We start from the raw sequence: 24133 nt of genomic DNA on the forward strand, positions 1-24133 counted from the left end.
AACAAGCCATTCCAAGGATCAACCAACTAACCTTGCTCAACAACATTCCACTCAGCAAACAAGTATTACAATCATCACAAGAAACACATATAAGCTTTTCTACTATTAAGCTTTCTTTAGCTTTTCTATATATAAAAACCTATATATTAATTATAGGTGATGTTGCAAACATCTCATTTGGATTTCAAATTTTTATGAGAGATAGATGATAACAAAACATGACTAATGTACAAATCTTGCCTACATAGGTTCTATATATTAATCATTACAAAAAAAGACAAATTGCTATTGCAAGAAAACATGTGTGAGCAAGATAAATCTAAAGCACACTATTTTCTACAAACACATAGCCAGATTATGTATGAACATGACACAACAACATCATACCAAGGTAATGGAACAACATTTTCCATTTTTGCATCTTTATTTTAATTATAAATCATTTAAAACCATTTATCAAGCACTAAGCAAGTTAAATCAATAACTCAACCATATTCATCCACTGAACATGAAATTTTTATCACAACACACATATAGCATCAGTAGCCTACCATAAAAATTTCACAGCAATTGGACCACCACAACTTTACATATGAATTTATTCCTAGAAAAACCATAATTTACAAAAATAAATAAAAATAGTAGAGAATTTCTACTAACACATCATATTATGACTCTACTACGTAGATCTACTCACAAGGATTCCAAAATATCTTCATTTGTTATTTTATGATTTTTCTACGATTTACTATGATTTTCCAAAGTTTTAGCCGATTAAATGCAATAAAGGAAAAGAAAAAAACACATTTGCATCAGGAACCCTGCACTTTTTTCTAATCAACCCTGAAAAGAACTTCTAATTTGTTTTCTTCCCTTTCTTCTTCCTCAACGAGTAGAGCATGGGCAGAGGACGACTAAGAGCGGTCGAGCGTGGCAGAGGAGAAGTGGCGACGTAGCTTCCTTGCTGCCATGCGCACCAACCAAGGGACACAGCCTAGTCAGCCATGGCCTATAGGCTGCCAGCCACGGAGGCGACGGTCTACGGTAGCAGTGACTCCGGAAGTGGTGGCAAAGATGTAGAAATCTAGATGAACCTCAGTTTCATCAATTTCAATCGACAAGGCCCTAGCGATCCCACAACACACGAAGATGAGTCTTGATGAACTTTTGAAGAGTTTATTTGTCGGGACTAGTGGCATGTTACCCAAGAGTTTTTTCGCTAGGAATTCTGATATGATATTGGTCTCGACTGTGGGGTTGTGCAAGGCTTCTATGTTTGTTCCCCTTAATGAACAAGGCATGGTCGTGGAAGGTCAAAGAATTCGAATTGCTTCAGAAGAACGTTTCACTTCCAACAACCATTCCTTCGATGGTTCTATTTTAGGGGTAACTTCCTCCAAAAGACGTGTAAGCTTTTCGTGTCCAAAGTATTTTGAGATATTACCATAATCTCCAAATTTGATAGGGTACTCTAAAGGATGAAATACTCTTTCCTTCGATGTTCATGGTTTGGGTGAGGGTTCATGAGTCAAATCTAAGGATGGTATGTGTTTGAATTGGACTAATAAGGACTCCTCAACATTCGATGTAACTTTTACCTAGAGGGATTTAGTTCTTATGACAGAAGAAGAGTGTTTGTGTATGAAGTGCTCAAGGAATTCTACTTGTTCCGTCATAGTCTTGTGTGTAAAATGATCTCCGATAGTCATGTCTAGGCATAGGTTAGCATCCATACCCAAACAAAAGAGTCGTAGCAATATGCTGTCGGGTAAAGATAAGTCTGGGCCAACGTGTATTAACGCTAAAAACCTAGCCCAGGTTGCACCTATAAACTCCTTGTGCTGCTCAAAGTCGAGGATTGCCCTTGGTAGAAAGTCGAAGCGGGACATAGGGAAGAATGCAAGGTGAAACTTGTCTTTAAGTTCATCCCAGTCCCCATTCGTACTTTCTACGGCATGTGTATACCATTGCTTTGCCTTCTCGCGAGAGAAAAGGGAAACAATTTCCACTTTAGAGTTTCCTGTGTGATGCCCAAGATGCTTAGGCACGAACACATCTCCTCGAACTCGTGCAGGTGGTGGCAGGGGTTTTCATTATGGTGCCCTAAGAAGGGTTGTGCCCGAAACATGGCTATTAAGCCAGGGTGGAGTACATAGCTAGATAAAAACTTTGGTTTTAGAGAGAGTGGTGGGTCATGGAACTCGCCCTTTGAAGCAGACCGGTATTGGATAGTAGTGGTTTTCATGGTAAAAATATTTTTGTGTTTTTTATAAAAAGAAAAGGATACAAATATGAGGATGAACTAGGTTCAAAGGAGATACGGCAACCATTTCCTAACAACGGCGCCAGAAAGCTTGTTGGTATTTCTTAACGTCTATAGAGATTAATCCGCAAGCGTACGGAATTACCGTTGTAGCTTTCACCTAGAATTATTCAGGGTATCATATTTCTACAGAGAACAGAGGTATTTCTTCTAGCTAATCGTCCAAGGACAATATAAGGATAGCTGATGAGGGTAGCGATGGATTCCTATGCTTTAAGGTCTAAGGACAGATAAACTTTACTTCCACTTTCTCACTTCGGGCATCGGCATACACCTAGTCTGCCAAGCGATACCGGCCTGTAGCTCTACGTCATACCCGGACGTGGGGGATTACAAGGGACGAACAGAGCTGTCACCTCCTACTGCCTACCCCTCAACCGTGGAGTACGAGACAAACGAAGGTAGCCTCTAGCCTAGACACTATGTCTACGCTATCGACTACTACTCTAATGGCGATCAGTGTGATCCATCTTTATCGAGAGCCCTCTACTAGAGTATTCGCTACGGCGATGGACGACGAACGCGCAAACAAGTAAGAGTATAGCTTAACTAATCAAAAGACTTTTATACCAAAAGAATCATGAACACTCACTTAGCAGAAAAAACCCGTTGAAGTACAAGTGCTCGTCAAGGTATAAGGCGGGGAGACACTGACAAGCCTGACTCTTCCCCAAACTCTCTCTCACATCTCTCCCTACTACTCTATATAGCTACTAGGGCATAAGCCCTTTGGAGTGTTGCTCAAATATGGAGTGCTCTTCCTCTTGTATCTTGTGAGGGGGGTACCCCTCTATTTATACAAGGAGCTAGGCGGTGCTGGAAGCTAAAATTGGTGCGAGGACCGAGCTGCACTGCCTCATCATGTCCACATGCCCCCGCCTGTCGAAGGGGTGGATGAGAGGAGCCGGCAGGGGGTCGGGCGCCCCTATGGGTCGGCTGCCCCCTGACTGAGTGATGCGGGCGCAGGGGGCGTGAGGCGAGATGCGGATGTGGGGCGTGGGATGGGATGCGGGCGGAGGAGCTGCGTCCGGACACGACATCCCATCCGGACGTCCGGGCGCTAGCCTTTCCGTTAGTTTTATTGTATTTGGGAAAAGCTATGTTTGGTTCGGGTGAGGAATAAGGTTATTTGAGAATAATATTTGAGAACAGGAATAATGTTTCGTGGAGTCCTCGTTGGACTCTGATTTGAACAAAAGAAAACAGGGGAATCAAGCAGAAGGTGCACGAAAGATTTTGTCTAAATTATATTTGTATCTTTTTCTATTTGGGTTAGGATTCTTATTCAGCTTACTTAGAATCTGAGAGATCTATTTGGATTAGGATTCCAACTATCTAGATTACCTTAAGAACATGTGTCCAATATATATACCTAATAGGAGAGAGTTGTAGAGAGAGAACCGATTCAGTTTCTACATTTATGGAGTTAGTTAGGGAAGACCATACCAAAAAAAAAGTAGAAATTTTGGCTCTTTAATATTAGATATGTAGAGGTATAGAAGAGGAAGAATAAACGGGGGATTTAAGACAAAGGAGCTGAAATACTGCCATATCAAGCCGAGGAAACTAAAGCAGCCAGCTATGGTTATGATGTTACTGGTGGAGTGCAAGAGCGGTGGCCAGGCCGCAGATGCCACCGCCTAGGATGAGGATGTCATGGGACTCCTCCATGTATGTCTCCTTGATTAGATCGAGTAAGTTGCTGCTGGTGCTGGTGCCCGGATTAGAGGATGCCGCATTCATGCGCATACATCTTAAGGCCATATAATAAATACTACTAATATGCATATGTATAATGTATATTTAATAGTAATAGAAAACAGCAGACAGAACTAGTACAACTAGCCGCGCAAATTAAGGTCCTATGATGTACAGGCCATCAGACTAATACTCCAGCAGACCCGAAGTATGTCTAACAAATTCTATATTCACCAGCTGCTATGAGTGTGGGCGACGTGCGGCGATGCCGCGACGTGCGCACCTGTATCCGTCGATGAGGAACGGAGGAAACAAAGCCACGGAAGAAAGGGGATCTGGAAGATGCGTTCGATTTTAATTGAAATCAGGGTGGTCAGTGATGGACACGGGTTGAGCATGAACGGGCCAGGCCCATGTGGATCCTAGGAAAAACAATTAAGAAAAAAAATTATTTAGATTGTCTGCTTTGATATAGTGCTGTTTAAAAAAAAAGAGTATTGGAGCCGTTCTCTCTTCTTAGTGCCATCTTCTTCAATTTTCCTTGACAAATTGATGGCATGTGTCGAACTCGGAAGTACCGGAGGTGTATCGACAAAGTATCAAGATTAAATTTATTTATTTATTTAGCTTGATTTTCAGATACTTTCTCGATATAGTATCGGCGGCGCATCAGAGTGTCGGATACGTATCGCGATACCGATATGGTACTTCGTGTTAGAATAATAGACAATTTCTATGTCATTTTAATTCCATAAATTAACAGCATGATGATAACATATAAAGAAATATTAATCATTGAAATCATGATATCAATTATCTCCACGATGAAAATACATGCTAGATCATATATCATGTGAAACATATGAAGATAAAAAACATGTGAACTTGATTCATAAACCATAACAGAGAGAAACTGGCATGATATACATCTCATATTTGCAACAAGCATAAGGCTACATATGAAGCAACATGACTGTAAAAATAAAACACATACGCAGAGCATATATTTGACAGAAACAGACATAGGATATCTTATAAATCGACAAGAAACAAACTGATGGCAACATATGGAACAACACAGAAGAACTGCTGAAACATATAGAAAGTAAAGCAGAGGGAGGATGAAACGATCATACCCTCCAGCCCGCAATTCCGAAGTTCCAGCACTCGACATGTCGTAGGAGAAGAAAATGTTTCCTCGAGGAAGGCGACGCCGGCGATCGGGAAGAAGACGACGTACGGAGACGGAGACTCTTGGGCAGTCGCGTAGACGCTCCCCAAAAACCTAATTGCCGATCCCCCGAGCAAGGTCCCGAACGACAAAGGCTTCGGAGGCACCTGCCCTCTCGCTTCTCCGTGCGCGCAGAGTTACGAGATGAGGAAAGCCATCGAGCAACTGAACTGATCTCTGGAATGCGTGAGTTCTCTATTTTAACTGGAGTTGGAAGACTGGCTGGGAAAACGAAGAGGCTACAGAAGCATGCGCCGGGAAGACCGAGAGACTCACTGCCTCGCCCCGCCCCGCCCCGACCCGAGCCCGGCCGGCGGCGGCGGCGGCGCGCGCGCGCGTGTGGCACGCCTTTGTCCGTCTCTCAACCTCTCAAATTAAACGGATTAATTCCAATCATTTAAGTTGAGTCAACGTCCTTTTAACTTCCAATCCGGTACAAATAATAATACCCACAATTACAAGCCATAGAGTTATTGATTTATTGAATATATAAATGGGCCTAGCCCATAATAAATCCAACAATCCCCACCAAACTCTAGGGTTTATAACTGTATAATTACAGAATCACAATTCTTTGATATACCAGTGTTTCGATGGAGACTGTTAAGTTGAACATCCACCTAGAACAAGAGTTTCACTCAGTCACAACTGAACAATGGACTATGCCTTGAATTGACAGTTTTGTGTGAGGTGAGATTCCCTCAAATCCTTTGCTGGTACTAGGTTGCAACAAGCATCCCCCGCTATTTGAAGCATATAAGTCACACTTCTATGCCTTTCATGAGTGTTTAGGGATAACCCAGTCCCATAGACTGTGACCAACAGTCTGACTCATATAGGTGTACTTCTCAAAAGATATTCTATAGGACAACATCTCATCTTTATAAGACTCTCGAAATACATTAAGGTAAACACCATCCTACCTTACAGAAAGAAAGATATGCATCAGAGATAGGTTCATAGGGAACTTTCCTCTCAATCTACTTATAGCTTGTTTCACCACTCTACTTCACGAGATCTCCGATCACATAGAGCAGGTTACCACTACAGTAGACATTCATGTGGGTCTCATACCCATATCTCTCGATGCACTTTCTATCACATTTCGTGGCAGTCTCTTAGTGAATTGATCTGCCAGATTATTCGACGTGTGAACATAGTCCAACGTTATAACTCTGGAGGTTTTCAACTTTCTGACAGTCTTTAATCTTCTTTTAACATGCCTTGTGGACTTCATGTTATTCTTGAAACTGTTGACCTTTGTGATCACAGTCTGGTTGTCACAGTTCATTGAAATAGCCGGTATCGGTTTTTCAACTACTGGTAAATCCAACAGGAAATCACGAAGCCACTCGGCCTTAGCTCCAGCAGTGTCCAATGCAGTGAGTTCTGCTTCTATTGTAGACTTCGTTAAAATAGTCTGCTTGCAAGACTTCCAGGAAACAGCGCCACCTGCAAGCAGAAACACATATCCGCTCGTGGCATACAGCTCATCAGCATCAGAAATCCAGTTGGCATCACAATAGCCTTCCAGCACTTTTGGATGTCCAGTATAATGAATACCATAAGTCAATACCATTCAGATAACGCAATACTCTCTCAAGAGCACGCCAGTGATCATCTCTCGGGTTTGACACAAACTGGCTCAGCTTGCTCACAGCATATGAGATGTCAGGCCTTGTCGCACTCGCAAGGTACATGAGTGAGCCAATGATCTGGGAGTATGTCAGTTGATCCTTTGCTATTCTTCGATTTTTCCTTAATAGCACGCTAGGATCATAAGGCGTGGAAGCAGGATCACAGTCACTAAAACCAAAGCGACTTAATACATTTTCCACATAGTGGAACTGTAACAGAGTTATCCCACCATCACCTTCTCTAATAAGCTTGATGTTTAAAATAACATTAGCTTCTCCCAAATCTTTCATTTCAAAATTGCTCGACAGAAGTTTCTTTACTTTCTTAATCACATTGAGATTTGATCCAAAGATCAGGATGTCATCAACATATAGGCATAGCATAACAGCTTCACCCCCACCATATCGATAATACACACACGTGTCAGCTTCATTCACAGAGAAACCGTTAGATGTTAAAGTATTATCAAACCTTTCATGCCATTGCTTAGGTGCTTGTTTTAGGCCATATAATGATTTTAACAACCTGCACACCTTGTTCTCTTGACCATCCACAATGAACCCTTCTGATTGATCCATATAGATCTCCTCTTCTAACTCTCCAGTCATGAAAGCTGTCTTAACATCCATCTGATGAATGATAAGACCATAAGAGGCAGCCACGGCAATTAAGGTGCGAATTGTAGTCAATCGAGCAACTGGTGAATAGGTGTCAAAGAAATCTTCACCCTCTTTTTGAGTATATCCTTTGGCCACAAGCCTTGCCTTGTACCTCTCAATTGTACCATCAGGCCTAAGCTTTTTCTTGAAAATCCATTTGCAACCTATAGGTTGACACCCATAAGGACGGTCAACGACCTCCCAAGTTCTATTAGACATAATAGAATCCATCTCACTCCTTACTGCTTCCTTCCACAAGTCAGCATCAGGAGAAGAATATGTCTCTCTAATGGTGGTTGGTATGTCTTTCATAAGGTACACTAAATAGTCATCACCAAAGGATTTTGCAACCCTCTGTCTCTTGCTCTTTTGAGTGACTATAGTGTCATCCTCCTCAGGGATGTGTACATGAGATTCTTCAGCATGATCTATTGGAATAGACAGTTCATGTTCATGGGGAATTATAGTCTCAAAACTTGTTTCACTAGGTGTATTCTTTATTGGAAATTCATTCTCAAAGAATGTAGCATCTCTAGATTCCATGATTGTATCAACATACATATCAGGAACTTCAAATTTTATAATTAAGAACCTATAACCAACGCTGTGAAATGCATAACCAAGGAAAATACAATCAACAGTTTTAGGCCTAAGTTTACGCTTTTTGTTGATTGGCACATTTACTTTAGCCAAGCAACCCCAAGTGCGCAAATATGATAGATTTAATCTTCTCTTTTCCCATCCCTCAAATGGTGTGATCTCTTTATTCTTTGTTGGAACTCTGTTCAGGACATGACATGCTGTCAAAATCGCCTCACCCCACCATTCCTTGGATAATCCCGTTGTACTCAACATGGTATTCACTAACTCTGTTAGAGTACGGTTTTTCCTTTCAGCAATCCCATTGGATTGTGGTGAGAATGGCGGTGTCCTCTCATGAACAATACCATGTTCCACACAAAACTCATCAAAGACATTAGAGAAATATTCTCCACCTCGATCGGACCTTAACCGCTTTATTTTCCTCTCAAGTTGGTTCTCAACTTCAGCCTTATAGGTCTTAAAATGATTAAACGCTTCATCTTTTATTTTTAAGAGATACATATAGCAAAACCTGGTGGAGTCATCTATAAACGTGAGGAAGTATCTTTTACTGCCTTTAGTCAAAATTCCATTCATTTCACACAAATCAGAATGGACAAGTTCTAGAGGTGCTAAATTCCTCGCCTCAGCAGCCTTGTGAGGCTTGCGGGATTGTTTTGATTCAACACATACATGGCACTTAGACTTTTTGACCAAATTGAATTTAGGAATTAAATTTAGATTTGCTAACCGCATAAGACAGCCAAAACTTGCATGACAGAAACGTGAATGCCATAAATCCGACTCATCAGAAATATTAACACAATTCACCATTTTATTACACACATCATGCAGTGATAAGCGGAACAAGCCTCCACAATCATATCCTTTACCAACAAAGGAACCATGTTTTGACACAACACATTTATTCGACTCTAGAACAATTTTGTAGCCATCTCGACATAGCAGAGACGCACTAACAAGATTCTTCTTGATGGAGGGCACATGCTGCACGCTCTTCAATGGCACCGTCTTTCCTGAAGTAGACTTCAGAATGACCGTACCAACACCAAGAACATGAGCACGCGACCCATTTCCCATCAACAGGGCGCCAGACCTCTCAACCTGGTAGGAAGAAAACAGAGAAACATCAGCACACACATGAATAACTTGCGCTTAGGACACTCACTTGCCCAGTGCTGTTCACTGCCACAAACAAAGCAGCCTCCATCTCTCTTGTTGTTGTTCTTCTTTTTAAATTGTGCTATTTGAACAGGCTTAGTTGTGTTCTCTTGCTTGTTCTGGTTTTTCTTCTTTTTATACTTGTGGAATCTAGAGTTTCTCTTCTGTACCACATTAGCAGTAGAGGTCTCAACACTCTTTCCATTGTCTTTTGCTCTCGCTCTCTCCTCAACATCAAGAGTACCAATGAGCTCTTCAACATTGAACTCCTGTCTCTTATGTTTGAGTGAGGTAGCAAAGTCCTTCCAAGAAGGTGGTAACTTGGCGATTATACCGCCAGCCACAAACTTGTCAGGTAAGACACATGGAAAGAGCTCAAGTTCCTTAGCTAGTGCCTGAATCTCATGAGCCTGTTCCACTACAGATCGGTTCTCAACCATCTTATAGTCATACAGCTGCTCCATGAGGTACAGCTCGCTACCAGCATCGGTAACTCCAAACTTTCCCACAAGTGCATCCCACAGCTCTTTTCCTGTAGGAAGGATGATATAGCTTTTCTAGAATTTTGGATCAAGTGCGCTAATCACTGCACCTCGAAAGAGGTTGTCATCAGCCTTAAACTTAGCCTCATCCTCAGGAGGCAAGTTAGCAGGTTTGCCCTCAGAGACATGATAACATGATATTGCAGTGAGCCACAATTCCATCTTAGCTTTCTAGATCAAGAAGTTTTTACCATCAAAAGGATCAGGCTTTAACATAGCAGCAAAACCTCTAACAGAAAAATGCCTAAAATTAGGTTTTTGGATTGTTAGAATAATAGGTAATTTCCATGTCATTTTAATTCCATAAATTAACAGTATGATGATGACATATAAAGAAATATTAATCATTGAAATCATGATATCGATTATCTCCACGATGAAAATACATGCTAGATCATATATCATGTGAAACATATGAAGATAAAAAACATGTGAACTTGATTCATAAACCATAACAGAGAGAAACTGGCATAATATACATCTCATATTTGCAACAAGCATAAGGCTATATATGAAGCAACATGACTATAAAAATAAAACACATACGCAGAGCATATATTTGACAGAAACAGACATAGGATATCTTATAAATCGACAAGAAACAAACTGATGGCAACATATGGAACAACACAGAAGAACAGCTGAAACATGTACAAAGTAAAGCAGAGGGAGGATGAAATGATCATACCCTCCCGCTCGTAATTCCGAAGTTCCAGCACTCGACATGTCGTAGGAGAAGAAAATGTTTCCTCGAGGAAGGCGACATCGGCGATCAGGAAGAAGACGACGTATGGAGACTATGGGGGTATTAACCCCTATACCCTTACGGCTAAGCTTGGGCCGGCCTGGATCAATGGGTCTGGTCCACCCGAAAGACAACGTGCGGCCCAGCCAACCTGATCGGAGTCCCGCACAAGGAGTCAAGGCGGATGTGGCGATCAAGCAGGATCCCGGTCGGTTAGAATAGGAATCCTTATCCGGCCACATATGGCAATTGTAACTAACTAGGATTTGTTTCCAGATCTGTAACCCTACCCCCCGGACTATATAAGGTGGGCAGGGGATCCCTCTAAAGAACATCTCTCTCTCATTGACATACAGCAATACAAATCAGATGCAGGACGTAGGTATTACGCCTTCTTGGCGGCCGAACCTGGATAAAACCTCGTGTCTGTCTTGCGTCACCGTCTTGTTTGTGGCTTGCGTATCTTTCTACCGACAATCTACTACCTTGGGCATACCCCTAGGTAGACTGCCGACCATATTTCATCGACAGTGGCGTGCCAGGTAGGGGGTGTGCGTACTGCTCTCCAAGCAAACAAGATGGTCATCATTTCTGGCTCCATGGCTACGCCGAACAGCCTCACGTTCACCATCGGCCAGATCACCTGGACCACTGGCTCCGACGACTTCATCGCCATGGCCACGGAGGAGGCGTGGATTCAGTCCGCGCCGACCACTACTTCACCTACATCGGCTACGGCTCTGACCATGATGGATACGGCTTCGACCACTACAGATATGGCTCCGACCACGATGGATCTGGCTCCGACCACGATACATCTGGCTCCGACCATGCCTACATCACCTTCAGCCACGCCAACAACCCATCATCCGCTTCCCCGCTACAAAGGGAAGCAGATCGACAACACCGACCTGCTCGATTCCATCGATCGGGTCAGCACCAAACTCGCTGAAACCCTAGCTCTGGTAAGTATGATTCAAAGTCAACCTAATGAGTAGGTAACCACTCCCCACAATAGATCTACCCGACCAGCTCGGACCAGTCATCCTACGTGACTTGGAACAGATCTTGTGGTCATATCTACTCCTGAGGGGCGCTCCGTTCGTCGCCAGCCGACCTTCGCAGCAGGCCTCTGACTCTCTGAGTACAAAGCCTCGATGGAGAACCACTAGGTCTAGCCCTACGGCCTATGAAATGCTGCCTCCAGCTATGCGTACAACTTACAACATCGCTCGGATCTGCATTTTATGCACCGACCTCGGCTGAAGCCACGCAACTTCGTCAACATGATTCAGATTGAAGATTATCGTGAAGGATCCGTCCACACAGTCCAAGAGGGTGACTCCAGCTCCTCGTCTAGCACCGCATCTGATGCCTCCGTCCACACCAAGCTCCAGCATCACGGAGATGAAGGCATCAAATACGATCTGGATATCCTAGATCACGCCCTGGGGTTCCCGCAATTCCCATCTTTCTCGCCAAGGCGAGGGGGTTTGATCAACGTTGTCAGCAATGACGAACCACCGGCAGTTGGCGAAATAGAACAAGAAAGGACAGCACGCAAGGCACGCAACATTGACCAGTTTAATCGCTGGCAAATCGAAGCCAAAGCAGACCAGGAGGCATGGCGCATAAGGGTCCAGCCACATGACCTCAACGATGTTTTCGATAGGGTGGGAGACAAACAAGTCTTTAGGACTCCAAGTGCTAACGTAGCCGTCGCCATGGCGACAATGCAACGGCTACCGAACACCCAAGAAACCCAAGCAGTTCGCGATGAAATACAAGCCTATCTGACGGCTGCTATGGCCCAGACCGTGGAGATTGCAAACCAAGCTCAGGCTCCATCCGTATCAGTTGAGTCAAGCCACAGCCACCAGCACCCAAGTCGTTCACAACCACTCAACCAACGTGGCTCGCGCAACAACGATGGCCATGATGGTGGTCAGGATGACAACCGCCGTCGGGAGGACAACCGTCACGACGTCCGGGACGATAATCACCGAGACAACCATGACAACCGCCGCGATAACTACGGTCGCAGGGCTAATGCAGATGGTAATTGAGATCGCCGCGATGGCAATAACGATCTCCGCCATTACCTTGGTGAACGCGACCTACGCACTCGCATCAACCAGAGAGCCAACGATCGAGCATCCCACGAAAGCTATCGCCGTATGGAGTATGACACTGCCCACGGTCCGCCGGGTTTGAAGCAGTTTACTCTGCACCTTCGCCAAGTCATATGGCCCAAGAATTTCAAGCTCGAGAAACTTTAGAAGTACGGCGGCAAAGAAAACCCCGAATTATGGGTCATGCTCTATGAAACCGCATGCAGATCAGCCATGGCTGACGAGCACGTCATGTCTAACTACTTCCCAGTCGCTGTTGGCCATGCAGGTCACCAATGGCTGGTCAGCTTGCCGGCAAACTACTTTGATTCTTGGCAGGAGCTTAAGCAAGCCTTCATCGACAATTTCATCGCTACTTGTGAACAATCGGGCAACAAGTACGATCTGTAATGGATCTGAGACCGGAAAGATGAGCCACTGCGTGAGTACGTCCGGCGTTTCTCAGAGATGCGCATCAAGGTCCCATCAATCTCTGACAACGAGGCAATCAAGGCTTTCATCACTGGCCTCCGCTTCCACGACGCCCTAAGAGACAAGCTCCTCTGGAAGAGACCTGAATCGGTCACAGCGCTCCTAGCCACCGCTAAGAAATATGCGGACGCCGACGACGCTAAAAAGATAATTATTGAAGAAGCAGCAAGGGTTCCACGCTCCGACCACCCTCCACACCGCAACGACTACCGTGGCCACCGTGGTCAGAACGACAATTTTGACCGCCACAACCAGCGCAATGACTCCCGCGACCACCGCGACCAACATAATCAGCGGCGTAACCGTCGTGACGATTACAGGAGCAAGCATGCTCGGGAAGATGACGGTGAGGTCCATACCATTAAAAAGGGTGGCGGACGTCGTAATTACGAAGACAACTATGCCAAAGCATTGAAAGGGCCCTACCAGCTCCATCCTAAGTCAAACCATACCATGGAAAATTGCCGCATTCTCAAGTCTATCTATATGCGTCAATAGGCTCTGGACACATCCGACAAGCCTAACGATGTAGGGGAACAACACAACGAGGATAACGACGACGACGATGCAGACCCTCGTCACAAGTATGTCAAGCCAACCGATCACGTGCACACCATCATCGGAGGCAAAGTGTCCATCGAGACCAAGCGGGAACACAAGCTGCTCGCCCGTGCTTGCTTGAACATGGCCAACGCCGATAACCTCCTCGCCGATTCGTGGCTCCCTCCATGGTCTCACCGCGAAATCTCTTTCAGCAGGAAGGACCAATGGGCTGCAATACCAGAGCCAGGACGTTTTCCCCTGGTCCTCGATCCTTGTATCAACAAGGTCCAGTTTGATAGAGTACTAATCGACGGCAGCAGCTCCATCGATATACTGTTCAAGAACAGTCTGCCCACCTTGAAGATAGATTAGGCGAATCTTAAGCCATACGAGGCACAGTTCTGGGGTGTTCTCCCCAGATAGAGCTCTACACCTCTCGGGTAGATCACGCTACCTGTGCAGTTTGGGACCCCGGACCACTTCCGCATCGACTACGTCAACTTTGTGGTCACTGACTTCGATGGCACCTACCATGCTATTCTTGGTCGACCGTCGCTCACCAAGTTCATGGCCATACCTCATTACAGGTATCTGGTGCTCAAGATGCCTACCGAGAAAGGAGTCCTAACCCTCCGAGGTAACGTGTACGCCGCTTACACCTGCGAAAGACGACAGTTTCAAAATAGCAGAGGCCCACGACCTCTCTATTCGCATGGCCGAGACCGTGCTCGACGCTAAGAAGACCTCAACCGACCACCTGGAGATCCCAAACCTCAAGACTCCACGCAAGAACATCAAGTCAAAGGAGCATAAGGTGATCCAGCTGGTCGACGGTGACTCCAACAAAATGGCCCTTATCGGGGCCAACCTGGATCCCAAATAGGAAGACGCGCTCGTCGGGTTCTTGAGGTGCAACGTGGATGTGTTCGCATGGAAACCTGCCGACATGCCTGGTGTACCTCGGAACTTGATTGAGCACTCCTTGAATGTCAACAGCAAGGCCAAACCTATCAAGCAGAAGCTACGATGGTTCGCTCACGACAAAAAGGAGGCGATTAGGGTAGAAGTGACACGGCTTTTGGTAGCCGGATTTATCAAAGAAGTGTATCATCCGGAGTGGTTAGCCAACCCGGTTCTTGTACACAAAAATAATAATGAATGGAGAATGTGCGTTGATTACACTGATCTCAACAAACACTGCCCTAAGGACCCCTTCGGCTTACCTCGCATAGACGAGGTCATAGATTCAACCGCCAGTTGCGAGCTCCTTTCCTTTCTCGATTGCTACTCTGGTTATCACCAGATCGCTCTCAAAAAGGACGATTAGATCAAGACGTCTTTCATCACGCCTTTCGGTGCCTACTGCTACACGACTATGTTGTTCAGGCTCAAGAACACCGGGGCTACATACCAACGCGCCATTCAGGCCTGCCTTGCAGACGAGATAAAAGACGACCTTGTAGAGGCCTATGTGGATGATGTAGTTGTCAAAACCAAGGAAGCGCATACCCTTGTTGATAACCTAAAACGCACCTTTGCGGCCCTAAATACATTCCAATGGAAGTTAAACCCAAAGAAGTGCATCTTTGGTGTTCCTTCTGGTATACTGCTAGGCAACGTCGTCAGTTACGACGGCATACGCCCTAACCCAGATAAAGTCAAAGCTGTCTTAGACATGAAGCCCCCCAAAAAGGTGAAGGATGTCCAGAAGCTTAAAGGATGTCCAGAAGCGTTTCATATCAAGATTAGGAGAAAAGGGCTACCGTTTTTCAAACTGCTCAAAGCATCCGAGAAGTTTGAGTGGTCGGAGGAAGCAGACGCTACCTTCACGCAGCTAAAACAATACCTTACATCACCTCCGGTCCTCACTGCTCCCAGAGAAGACGAAACTCTCCTACTTTACATTGCAGCAACCAATCGGGTGGTCTCCACTACCATGGTGGTTGAGCGCGATGAGCTGGGCCACGCCTATAAGGTACAACGGCCAATTTATTTCATCAGTGAGGTACTCAACGAATCCAAGACCAGGTACCCATAGATTCAGAAATTGCTCTACGCCATACTGATAACATCCCGAAAGTTGAGACATTACTTCGACGGATATTGTGTGGTGGTCATGACCGAGTACCCCTTGGGGGACATCATTCGCAATAAGGATGCGAACGGGCGCATCGTCAAATGGGCAATGGAGCTATGCCCCTTCTCCTTGGAATTTGCAAGTCATACTACAATCAAGTCTCAGGCACTCGTCGATTTCATCGTCGAGTGGACAGACTTAAGCACGCCTGCCTCTCCGGGATCCGATGAATATTGGACGATGTACTTCGACGGCTCTCTCAACATTGACGGTGCGGGAGCAGGAGTTTTTTTCGTGTCACCATCCAAGGAGCAGCTCCGGTACGTTCTCAGGATTTATTTCCCAACATCTAATAACGCCGCTGAGTATGAAGCATGCCTGCATGGTTTACGCATTGCGGTTGAGCTTGGTGTTAAATGTCTCTATGTCTACGGAGACTCGGCTCTGGTCATCAACCAACTCAACAAGGACTGGGACACGACTAGCGAAAAGATGGACGCATACTGCAGATCGATAAGAAAGCTGGAAGGCAGGTTCTATGGCATCGAGTACATACACGTGGTCCAGGACAAGAACCAAGCAGCGGATGCGCTGTCAAAGTTAGGATCATCCCGAGCCAAAATCCCACATGGCGTATTCGTCCAAGACCTGCTCACGCCTTCCATCGAAGAGAAAGATTCCACGGTCGACAAGGCTCCGGACCAGCAATTGGTGGCTACAGTTCCGGCGCCGAGCACAACCGAGCCACCTCTAACCACTCATGAGCCTGACTGGAGAGTACCTTTTATCAAGTACTTAATAGATGGCAGCGGTTATACTGATCGGATAGAAAACGAGCACCTGATGCGTCGTAGTAAGCAGTACCTACTCGTCGATGGCAAGTTATGGCGCAAAAAACGCAAAGGAGGAAATCTTGATGAAGTGTATAACCCAGGAAGAAGGCAAACATCTCCTAGACCAAATCCACTCTAGCTCCTATGGCAACCACGTGGCCTCAAGAACACTGGTCGGTAAGGCTTTTCGAGCAGGGTTCTACTGGTCGTCAGCAGTAGCCGACACAGAGAAGCTAGTCCACCACTGTGAGGGTTGTCAGTTCTTCACCAAGAGAATCCACATGCCAGCACATGAGATACAGACGATACCAGCCTCTTGGCCCTTCGCATGCTAGGGACTAGATATGATCGGGCCCTTCAAACCGGCTCCTGGGAAATTTACATGCGTCTTTGTGTTGATTGACAAATTTTCTAAGTGGATAGAATACATGCCTTTGGTACAGGCATCTTCAGAAAAGGCTGTCATGTTCCTCGACCAGGTCATCCACCGTTTTGGCATACCCAACAGCATCATCACTGATCTGGGTACTCAGTTCACCGGGAACGCTTTTTGGGACTTCTGCGATGAAAGGAGCATAGTAGTAAAATACGTCTCGGTGGCGCACCCTAGAGCTAATGGACAAGTCGAGCGGGCAAATGGAATGATCTTGGACACATTAAAGAAGAGGATGTACAGAGAAAACGACAAAGCTCCCGAAAGATGGCTCAAGGAGTTACCAGCCGTGGTCTGGGGCCTCCGAACTCAGCCCAGTTGTAACATAGGCGTCTCACCATACTTTATGGTTTACAGCGCTGAGGCAGTCCTCCCACCAGATATAGCTTTCAGATCAGCACGGGTAGAGAACTTCGACGAGGGCAAGGTCAATGAAGTACGGGAGCTAGAAGTTAACAGCGCAGAAGAAAAAAGGCTCGATTCTTGTGTACGTATGGCCAAGTACCTTGCTGTTTTGCGCAGGTATTACAACAAGAACGTTAAAGAGCGTTTCTTCGTGGTCAGGGACCTGGTACTGAAGTGGAAAACGAACCAGGCTGGCATCCATAAACTCACAACCCCATGGGAGGGACCCTTCATGATCAAGGAAGTCACACGACCAACGTCTTATAGGTTAGCTCACTTGGACGGTACAAACGTACCAAACTCGTGGCACATCGACAAGCTTAGACGTTTCTATTCTTAACTACTGAGATATGTACTCCCCTTGTACTTTCGATTTACTTCAATAAAGCAATTATGATTTCTCCGACCACTCTAATGTGTCACTTCGAATTTTATGATTATTCTAACCTAGCCAGTAAAAGCCAACCACCACTCCTTCTACGGTTTTCAGAGCAGGCCTTGTCTCTGGTTCCTCCCAACACGTGCATGGGATCCGCTCTCTACGTTACGGGTGATCGGCAGGTCCCCCTTGGTTTGACTTGTCCGCATCTACGTGTGCACAGGTCACCATACCTCACACTCCGACCACATGACAAACTAAGGCCGCACAAACTATCTAGGATGATGTGTCGAGCAAAATGGTACAACTAAACAGAACGTTAACATGTTCTCACTTAGTTACACCAACATAAAGTTTCAAGCTTAAATACATTTTATACAAAGCAAACAAGCTTATAAGGATATACAGTTATGTTATTACAAGCTTGCCTGAAGAGGCTAAAGTTTACAATAACACAACTATGTCCTCCTTCTATAGCTCTAAGCCTATTACATTGGCTGGTTGGGGTGCGTAGCACTTACTGCTCGCCGATTCTGACATCCTACTCGAGTCTCGGGGACTCTTGTGCTAGTTGAGCTGAAGGGGATGGCCCCGCCGATGCCTGGCTGGTCGAGACCGCAGGCTTCGTTGGTTGGCTTGCAACTGATGGCATTTCCAGCTGACTCGTCAATGGCGTACCCTATACAGGTGTTGCCCCACCTCCACACAGGTTAATGTCGCCAATTATCTTCGACGACAAGTCCAGCTGGGCCGTCCGAAGCTCCTCCGCCTTGTCTAGGTCTACCTCCTTTGGGTACCCAGCCTCCAGGCGCTTGAGATCGATCAGGGGGTAGTGAGCACGTACCATGCTTAGTACATGGGCACCCATGTACTCACCCGCCTCCTTCACGAACTCTTGGAACCATCCTCACGCTTGACTGCATCTCTTGACCAGTCCGAGCTAAGGCGTCTTTGGCTCTTCCTCTGTGAGTGCTGGGTCGATAAGGTCGAGGACGAGGACAATACCAGTTGCCACTTCTTGGCACCGTTTCTTCCACGTGTCCCGCTCCTCAGTGACCTCGAGGCATCGTGCTTTCCAGCCGTCACGCTCTTTGATCACGGCCTCCAGATGTCTCTTGGCATTGACTTTTAAAACTAAACACCGTACAAGACATCAACTGTTATGGGACGACAAGACAAGGTGGGCAACAGAATGAGAAAGATGGTCTGGAATACTTACTTTTCAGTTCCTCCTTCATTTTGGTGGTGTGGTCCTAGAGTTGGGACTGGCTGCGTGCCAGTTTCTCGTTGTCTTCCTTCAGACGACCACACTCTGCGGTCACGCGGCTTTTCCCCTCTTGGAGGCGGGTTACTTCAGCTTCTAAGCCTGCATTACAGCTGTCACTACCAACAACACAACAATACGTGTTACACACTTGCTGTGATAAAGTGACCAGGTCCTGGTTTTGTGTCTCTAGCTCTGTACTCTTCTGGTCGGCGGTTTCAAGTTGGCGGCGCAAGTGTTCCACCTCGGCCACCAGTTCTTTATTATTCGCTGTGATTCCCTCAATCTAATCGAAGCACCTCTTTCGGTACCTCGCGGTCTTCATCAAGTCCTGCACATAAATAAGCTAAGTCAGACAGATCGACTACATAATAGGGTCAAGTGGTCAAGCCAAACATACCTAGACTTCTGTCACCAGACGCTTTGCCGTCCGTTCGACTCTTAGGGTCTCTTCGACCTCTAGGATTTCTTCGTGCATAACCCATTCGTCGTTCCGCCAGCGCGACACATATACATGTTGTCGCTTATCTTGGGGACGGCCCAGGACCTCTTCTACTTCGTCCTCTTCAGCCTCCTGTTCGGGGGGCGGTGCTGGTCTGGAGTCTACAGTCTCCACGACCACCAGGGCTTTTCCACGAGCCGTTGCATCTGCAAGAGTGCTCTGTGCCACTTCCGGCTGCTGCTCCTCGGCTTGATCCGGCTCCCTTGGCACCAAGGTATCTGCCTCAGCAGGTTTTGTGCTCAGAGCACTGGTACTCTGCTCGGCTGTCTTCTCGACTAGCCGCTCGGGGACTAATGTCTGGTCGTCCGCCTGCTGAGGTCCCGGCGGAGTTCCTTCTACAGGCTCCTCCACGGCTGGCTACTGGGCAGTTTTTTCCGCCATTGTTGGCAAAGTTGTGCCGCACCCGGCTAGCTGGTCGGGGTTCTCGGTGGACGCCGACCTAATTTATCAGAGAAAAGTTCAGAAGATAATAGTATTCAATACAAATTGCAAGCTTACATCAAAGTTATAGATACTTACAGCTTCGAAGCGCGGAATGATGTGGCGAAGGAGCGTCTCCTCGACCGCCCCTGCTCCGCGTGCTCGGCAGGTTCCACCGAAACTCTTTCCACCAGCGGTACAGGCGTCGGGGCTTGATGCTCGGTATTTCCTTCGCTTGTCCTCTGTGTTGCAGTGGTCGGTGATGTGATCACTGCTAGCACAGAGGAGGTACCCTGCTCCGTCGACCCCATTTGTCTCCTCCTCTTTCGAGGGATGAGCCGGAAGATGTCCGCATCCTCTGCTTCGTCGTCCGAAAGGGGGAAGATGGCTTGGCGTCATTTGTTGGTAGCCGGGCGCTTGCCAACGGCTCTGGTCGACGCATCCTCCACAGCCTCGAGTGCCGCCCAGTGGACGTCGTCGGTCCTGGCGCTGGTCTGGGCGGCTGGGCCGGCAACTTGCGGGTAATCCACACCGGGGGGCGGAGACACGAGCACTGCTGCCCGGTCACGACCATTAATCTGAGACATAACGGAGACAACAGTCAATTTCTTGTTAAAACATGACTCTACAGTTAAAAGGAAGCATCATTTACCTTTGGTGGAGGTCGGGCCAGCTTGAAGGCGTGCTCGATGTCGTTCAACCTGACATAATTGGGATCGGCCAGGTTGAATAGCTCACCAATCCTGGCCTTGATTTCTGTCTTGTCGAGCGCCTCTTTCCTGGTCCTTGTTGGATCTGCGCTCCCCTGGTACTCGAAGCCAGGATGAACCCTCTTCTGGCAGGGCTGGATCCTTCGGCTGATGAAGTTGCCAACCACACTGGGGCCATCTAGCTTTCCCCACGGGATCATCCCGAGCAGTTCGGCGATCTGCTCCAAGTTCTCAGGCTTCTCTGTCCAGCTATTCTTCTTCTCCGAAATCAGCCCCACGTCGCACAGGGTGATGGTGTTTGGCTCTTCACGGATGTAGAACCATTTCTTCTACCACTCGTCCAGTGAGGTGTTCCAGGGGCAGTGCAAGTATTGGGCTTTCATATCGTCACGCAGATTCAGGTAGACGCCTCCGGCTATCTTCGAGCCACCGCTCCCTTTCTTCCGAAGACAGAACAGGTGGCGAAAGAGGTCAAAATGGGGCTAGAAGCCACCATAAGCCTCGTAGAGATGGATCAAATACTGTTCTAGCTGAATTATTATGAGATAAAACACTGTTCCGGCTGAAAAAAAGAAGCCGAACAAGTCGAATATGGGGTAAACCGAACAGAACCTAAGGGTATCTGTTTTCCCTGGGACCCTTACATCAGCTATTTACCTAAAATATACGAGTTTCAAGTTTGAAGGTTGAGTACATAAAAGGGAAACTATTGTGCGAACTCCACGACTTGATTGGAGTTTGCTTTTTAATACATATAATCTAGGTGGGGAAGCTCTTCCCCCGTTCTACGTCGAACCTTCACCTTTGCTGAAATTTCCATTTCTTGAGTATCTCTGAACAACAAAACAATTTGCTTACTGACTTGCATATAGGAAAGGGATTGCTAGTCTAGTGCTGGAGAGATCTGAGACCTTACGAGCAGATGGAGTTGCAACTGGTATCCATGCCAACGGATGGAGAGTTAACTTGGAGTGGCTGCAGAGCTCAGGGAAACTGCCAAACTCGTCACCGCGTAAGCTTGTACCGTTACAAATACTAGCTTCGATCTACTTGTACTCCTAATTAATAAGCTAGTATAACCACTACACACAAGGTTTTCTCTCAACTAGTCACAAAAAAAGGTTTTCTCTCAACTACTCTTGTTGATCCTGATAACTTAAAATTACATTTTGATTGCTTCGGATGGCATGAAAATTGAAAAGCGACAATTCAGTATCAAAATGATCCTTCTGGAGAACAATCTGCAGATCAGAAGTCCCAACTTTGCATCAGAGGGAACAAGTAGTAGAATCAGTATGTTTGCCCTTTTTTAGGACTCAATAATGCTTGCTTTAACACTGACATTTCAGGTATCATAACGTGTGGCGGCAAAGGAACAACAAGACTAGCCGGTTATTACCAATCAGGTTAGTTCAACGTTTCCAATATGCGTATTGTTCCCAAATAATAAATCAATTCCAATCCGTGCAAGTTAACTATCTTAAGTTTAATTAACTCTATAGAAAGAGTAACAACATCCATGACATAAAATAAGCAGATTATGAAAATAAATTCTACAGTATATCTAATGATATAAAATTGATGTCATTAATCTTGATGGGCTTTCTAGTGATTCCGTCTAAGTTTAAAAAGTTTGAATTAAAACAACTCTAGAAATCTATTTATTCCAAAATTATATGATTTTTTTAATACATCATAAGAAATGACAAAATACTATGGATCTGCTAAACCTCAAAACTAATATCATGTCGTCTCCCCGTGGGACGATTTCTTCCACATGGTATTATTTACATATAAAAATGTATTTAAAAGTAAAAAACCTCGTAACTATATAGCCAGAATTCTCGTAGTTGTCTTCCTATGACACAAATAGAGGCACTAATTACTAATTAAGTTAGCCAATCTTGATTTGGCTAGGAAGGAGCTCCGATGCTTGAAAATAGAGGCACTAATTACTACAGTCGATGGTTGCATTATCAAGGCCAAGGTGTTCTCCACATCCATGCATCAATTCAAGAGTGCAATGGACACATATTCCTCTCTTTTTGCTTATTTCTCTGCCTGAAACTTTTTATTGATCTCGACGCACAGGTCCTGATTGGATGTGATGGTGCAAATTCGGTGGTAGCCAAGTACCTATGATTGTCTGCGCCCAAAACAATCCATCAGACGGTTTTTCGTGGTTTCGTTAGATATCTGCATGGACATTCATTTGGTACGGAGTTTCACCGATTAAAAGGAGAGCAGTTCTTTGTCGGCAGACTTCCAGTAACCGACAATCTAGTTCATTTCTTGGTACTCACGCCTATTCCTCCAACAGGTATATATAAATAAATGTTTACTATTTATGGAACTAGTACAAGACAAACTGCTAGCTGAATAGAGTAATTAACTAGTGCTTACAATGATGTCATCCAGGAAGGATCACCTATGATGTGATCGCCGCGAAGGATTCCGTGCTAGAGAAGCTACGAGCCCAAGATTGCCCTTCTGATATCATCGAGATGGTGCAGAACTCTGATCCGGAGACCCTGAACGTCGTGAACAACATCTGGTACCGGCCTCCATGGCAGGTCGCGTTCGGCACCTTCCACAAGGGCATCGTGACGGTCGCAGGCGATGCGATGCAATGCACGTCATGGGCCCGTTCATCGGCCAGGGCGGCGCATCGGGGCTCGAGGACGCCGTCGTGCTCGCACGATCGCTGTCAGGAGCCGCCGCCGGCGACTACAGTGTCGCGATTAAGGAGTATGTCCGAGAGAGGAGGCTAAGGGTGGCATTAGTGTCTCTGGAGTCCTTTGTCTTTGGGATGGTGCTGGGGAGTGCCAAGTCGCTGGTGACAAAGCTTGCCTGCATCGTTGTCTTGCAATCCTAGGCAATCGATCGCTTAGGCATGCCAACTATGATTGCGGTCGCCTCTAGCACTCCAGAATGCATTTCCTACTACATCATGGCATTCATGAGTTGCCACGTGGATATTGGAATAATTTATGTGCCAAGCACAAGAAATTATGCCACAATAAGCTTCATATCCAGATGAGATGAAACAATGCATGTATTTTTTTTTCTTTTCCCTTTTATTGTACTTTGCATTTTCACCACTGCACTGAAAGCAAATGATCAAGTCTTTATCGTCAGTTTGTTTCTAAAATGAAGCAGTTCCTCATTACAATCACAAAAAAAGAGAGAAAACGGTTTGTATTTATGTTGTGTGAAATCAAAATTTATACTAAGAGCCACGAACGGCTATATCATTTTTCCAAGCATGAAGCATCGTAGAATTACATTACCAGAAAATTAATGAACATAAGTTGGAGTACACTACAGCCCTATTGGGAACAAAGGATTCTAAAATAGAGAAAAG

General features: G+C 45.8%; 1 pseudogene; it reads left to right on the forward strand.

Moving 5' to 3' along the window:
• Positions 1 to 17435: 17435 nt before the first annotated feature.
• Positions 17436 to 23691, forward strand: LOC136465743 (monooxygenase 1-like; annotated as a pseudogene).
• The last annotated feature ends 442 nt before the right edge of the window (positions 23692 to 24133 follow it).

This window comes from Miscanthus floridulus, chromosome 7, assembly GCF_019320115.1.
Source record: "Miscanthus floridulus cultivar M001 chromosome 7, ASM1932011v1, whole genome shotgun sequence".
Taxonomy (NCBI): Eukaryota; Viridiplantae; Streptophyta; class Magnoliopsida; order Poales; family Poaceae; genus Miscanthus; species Miscanthus floridulus.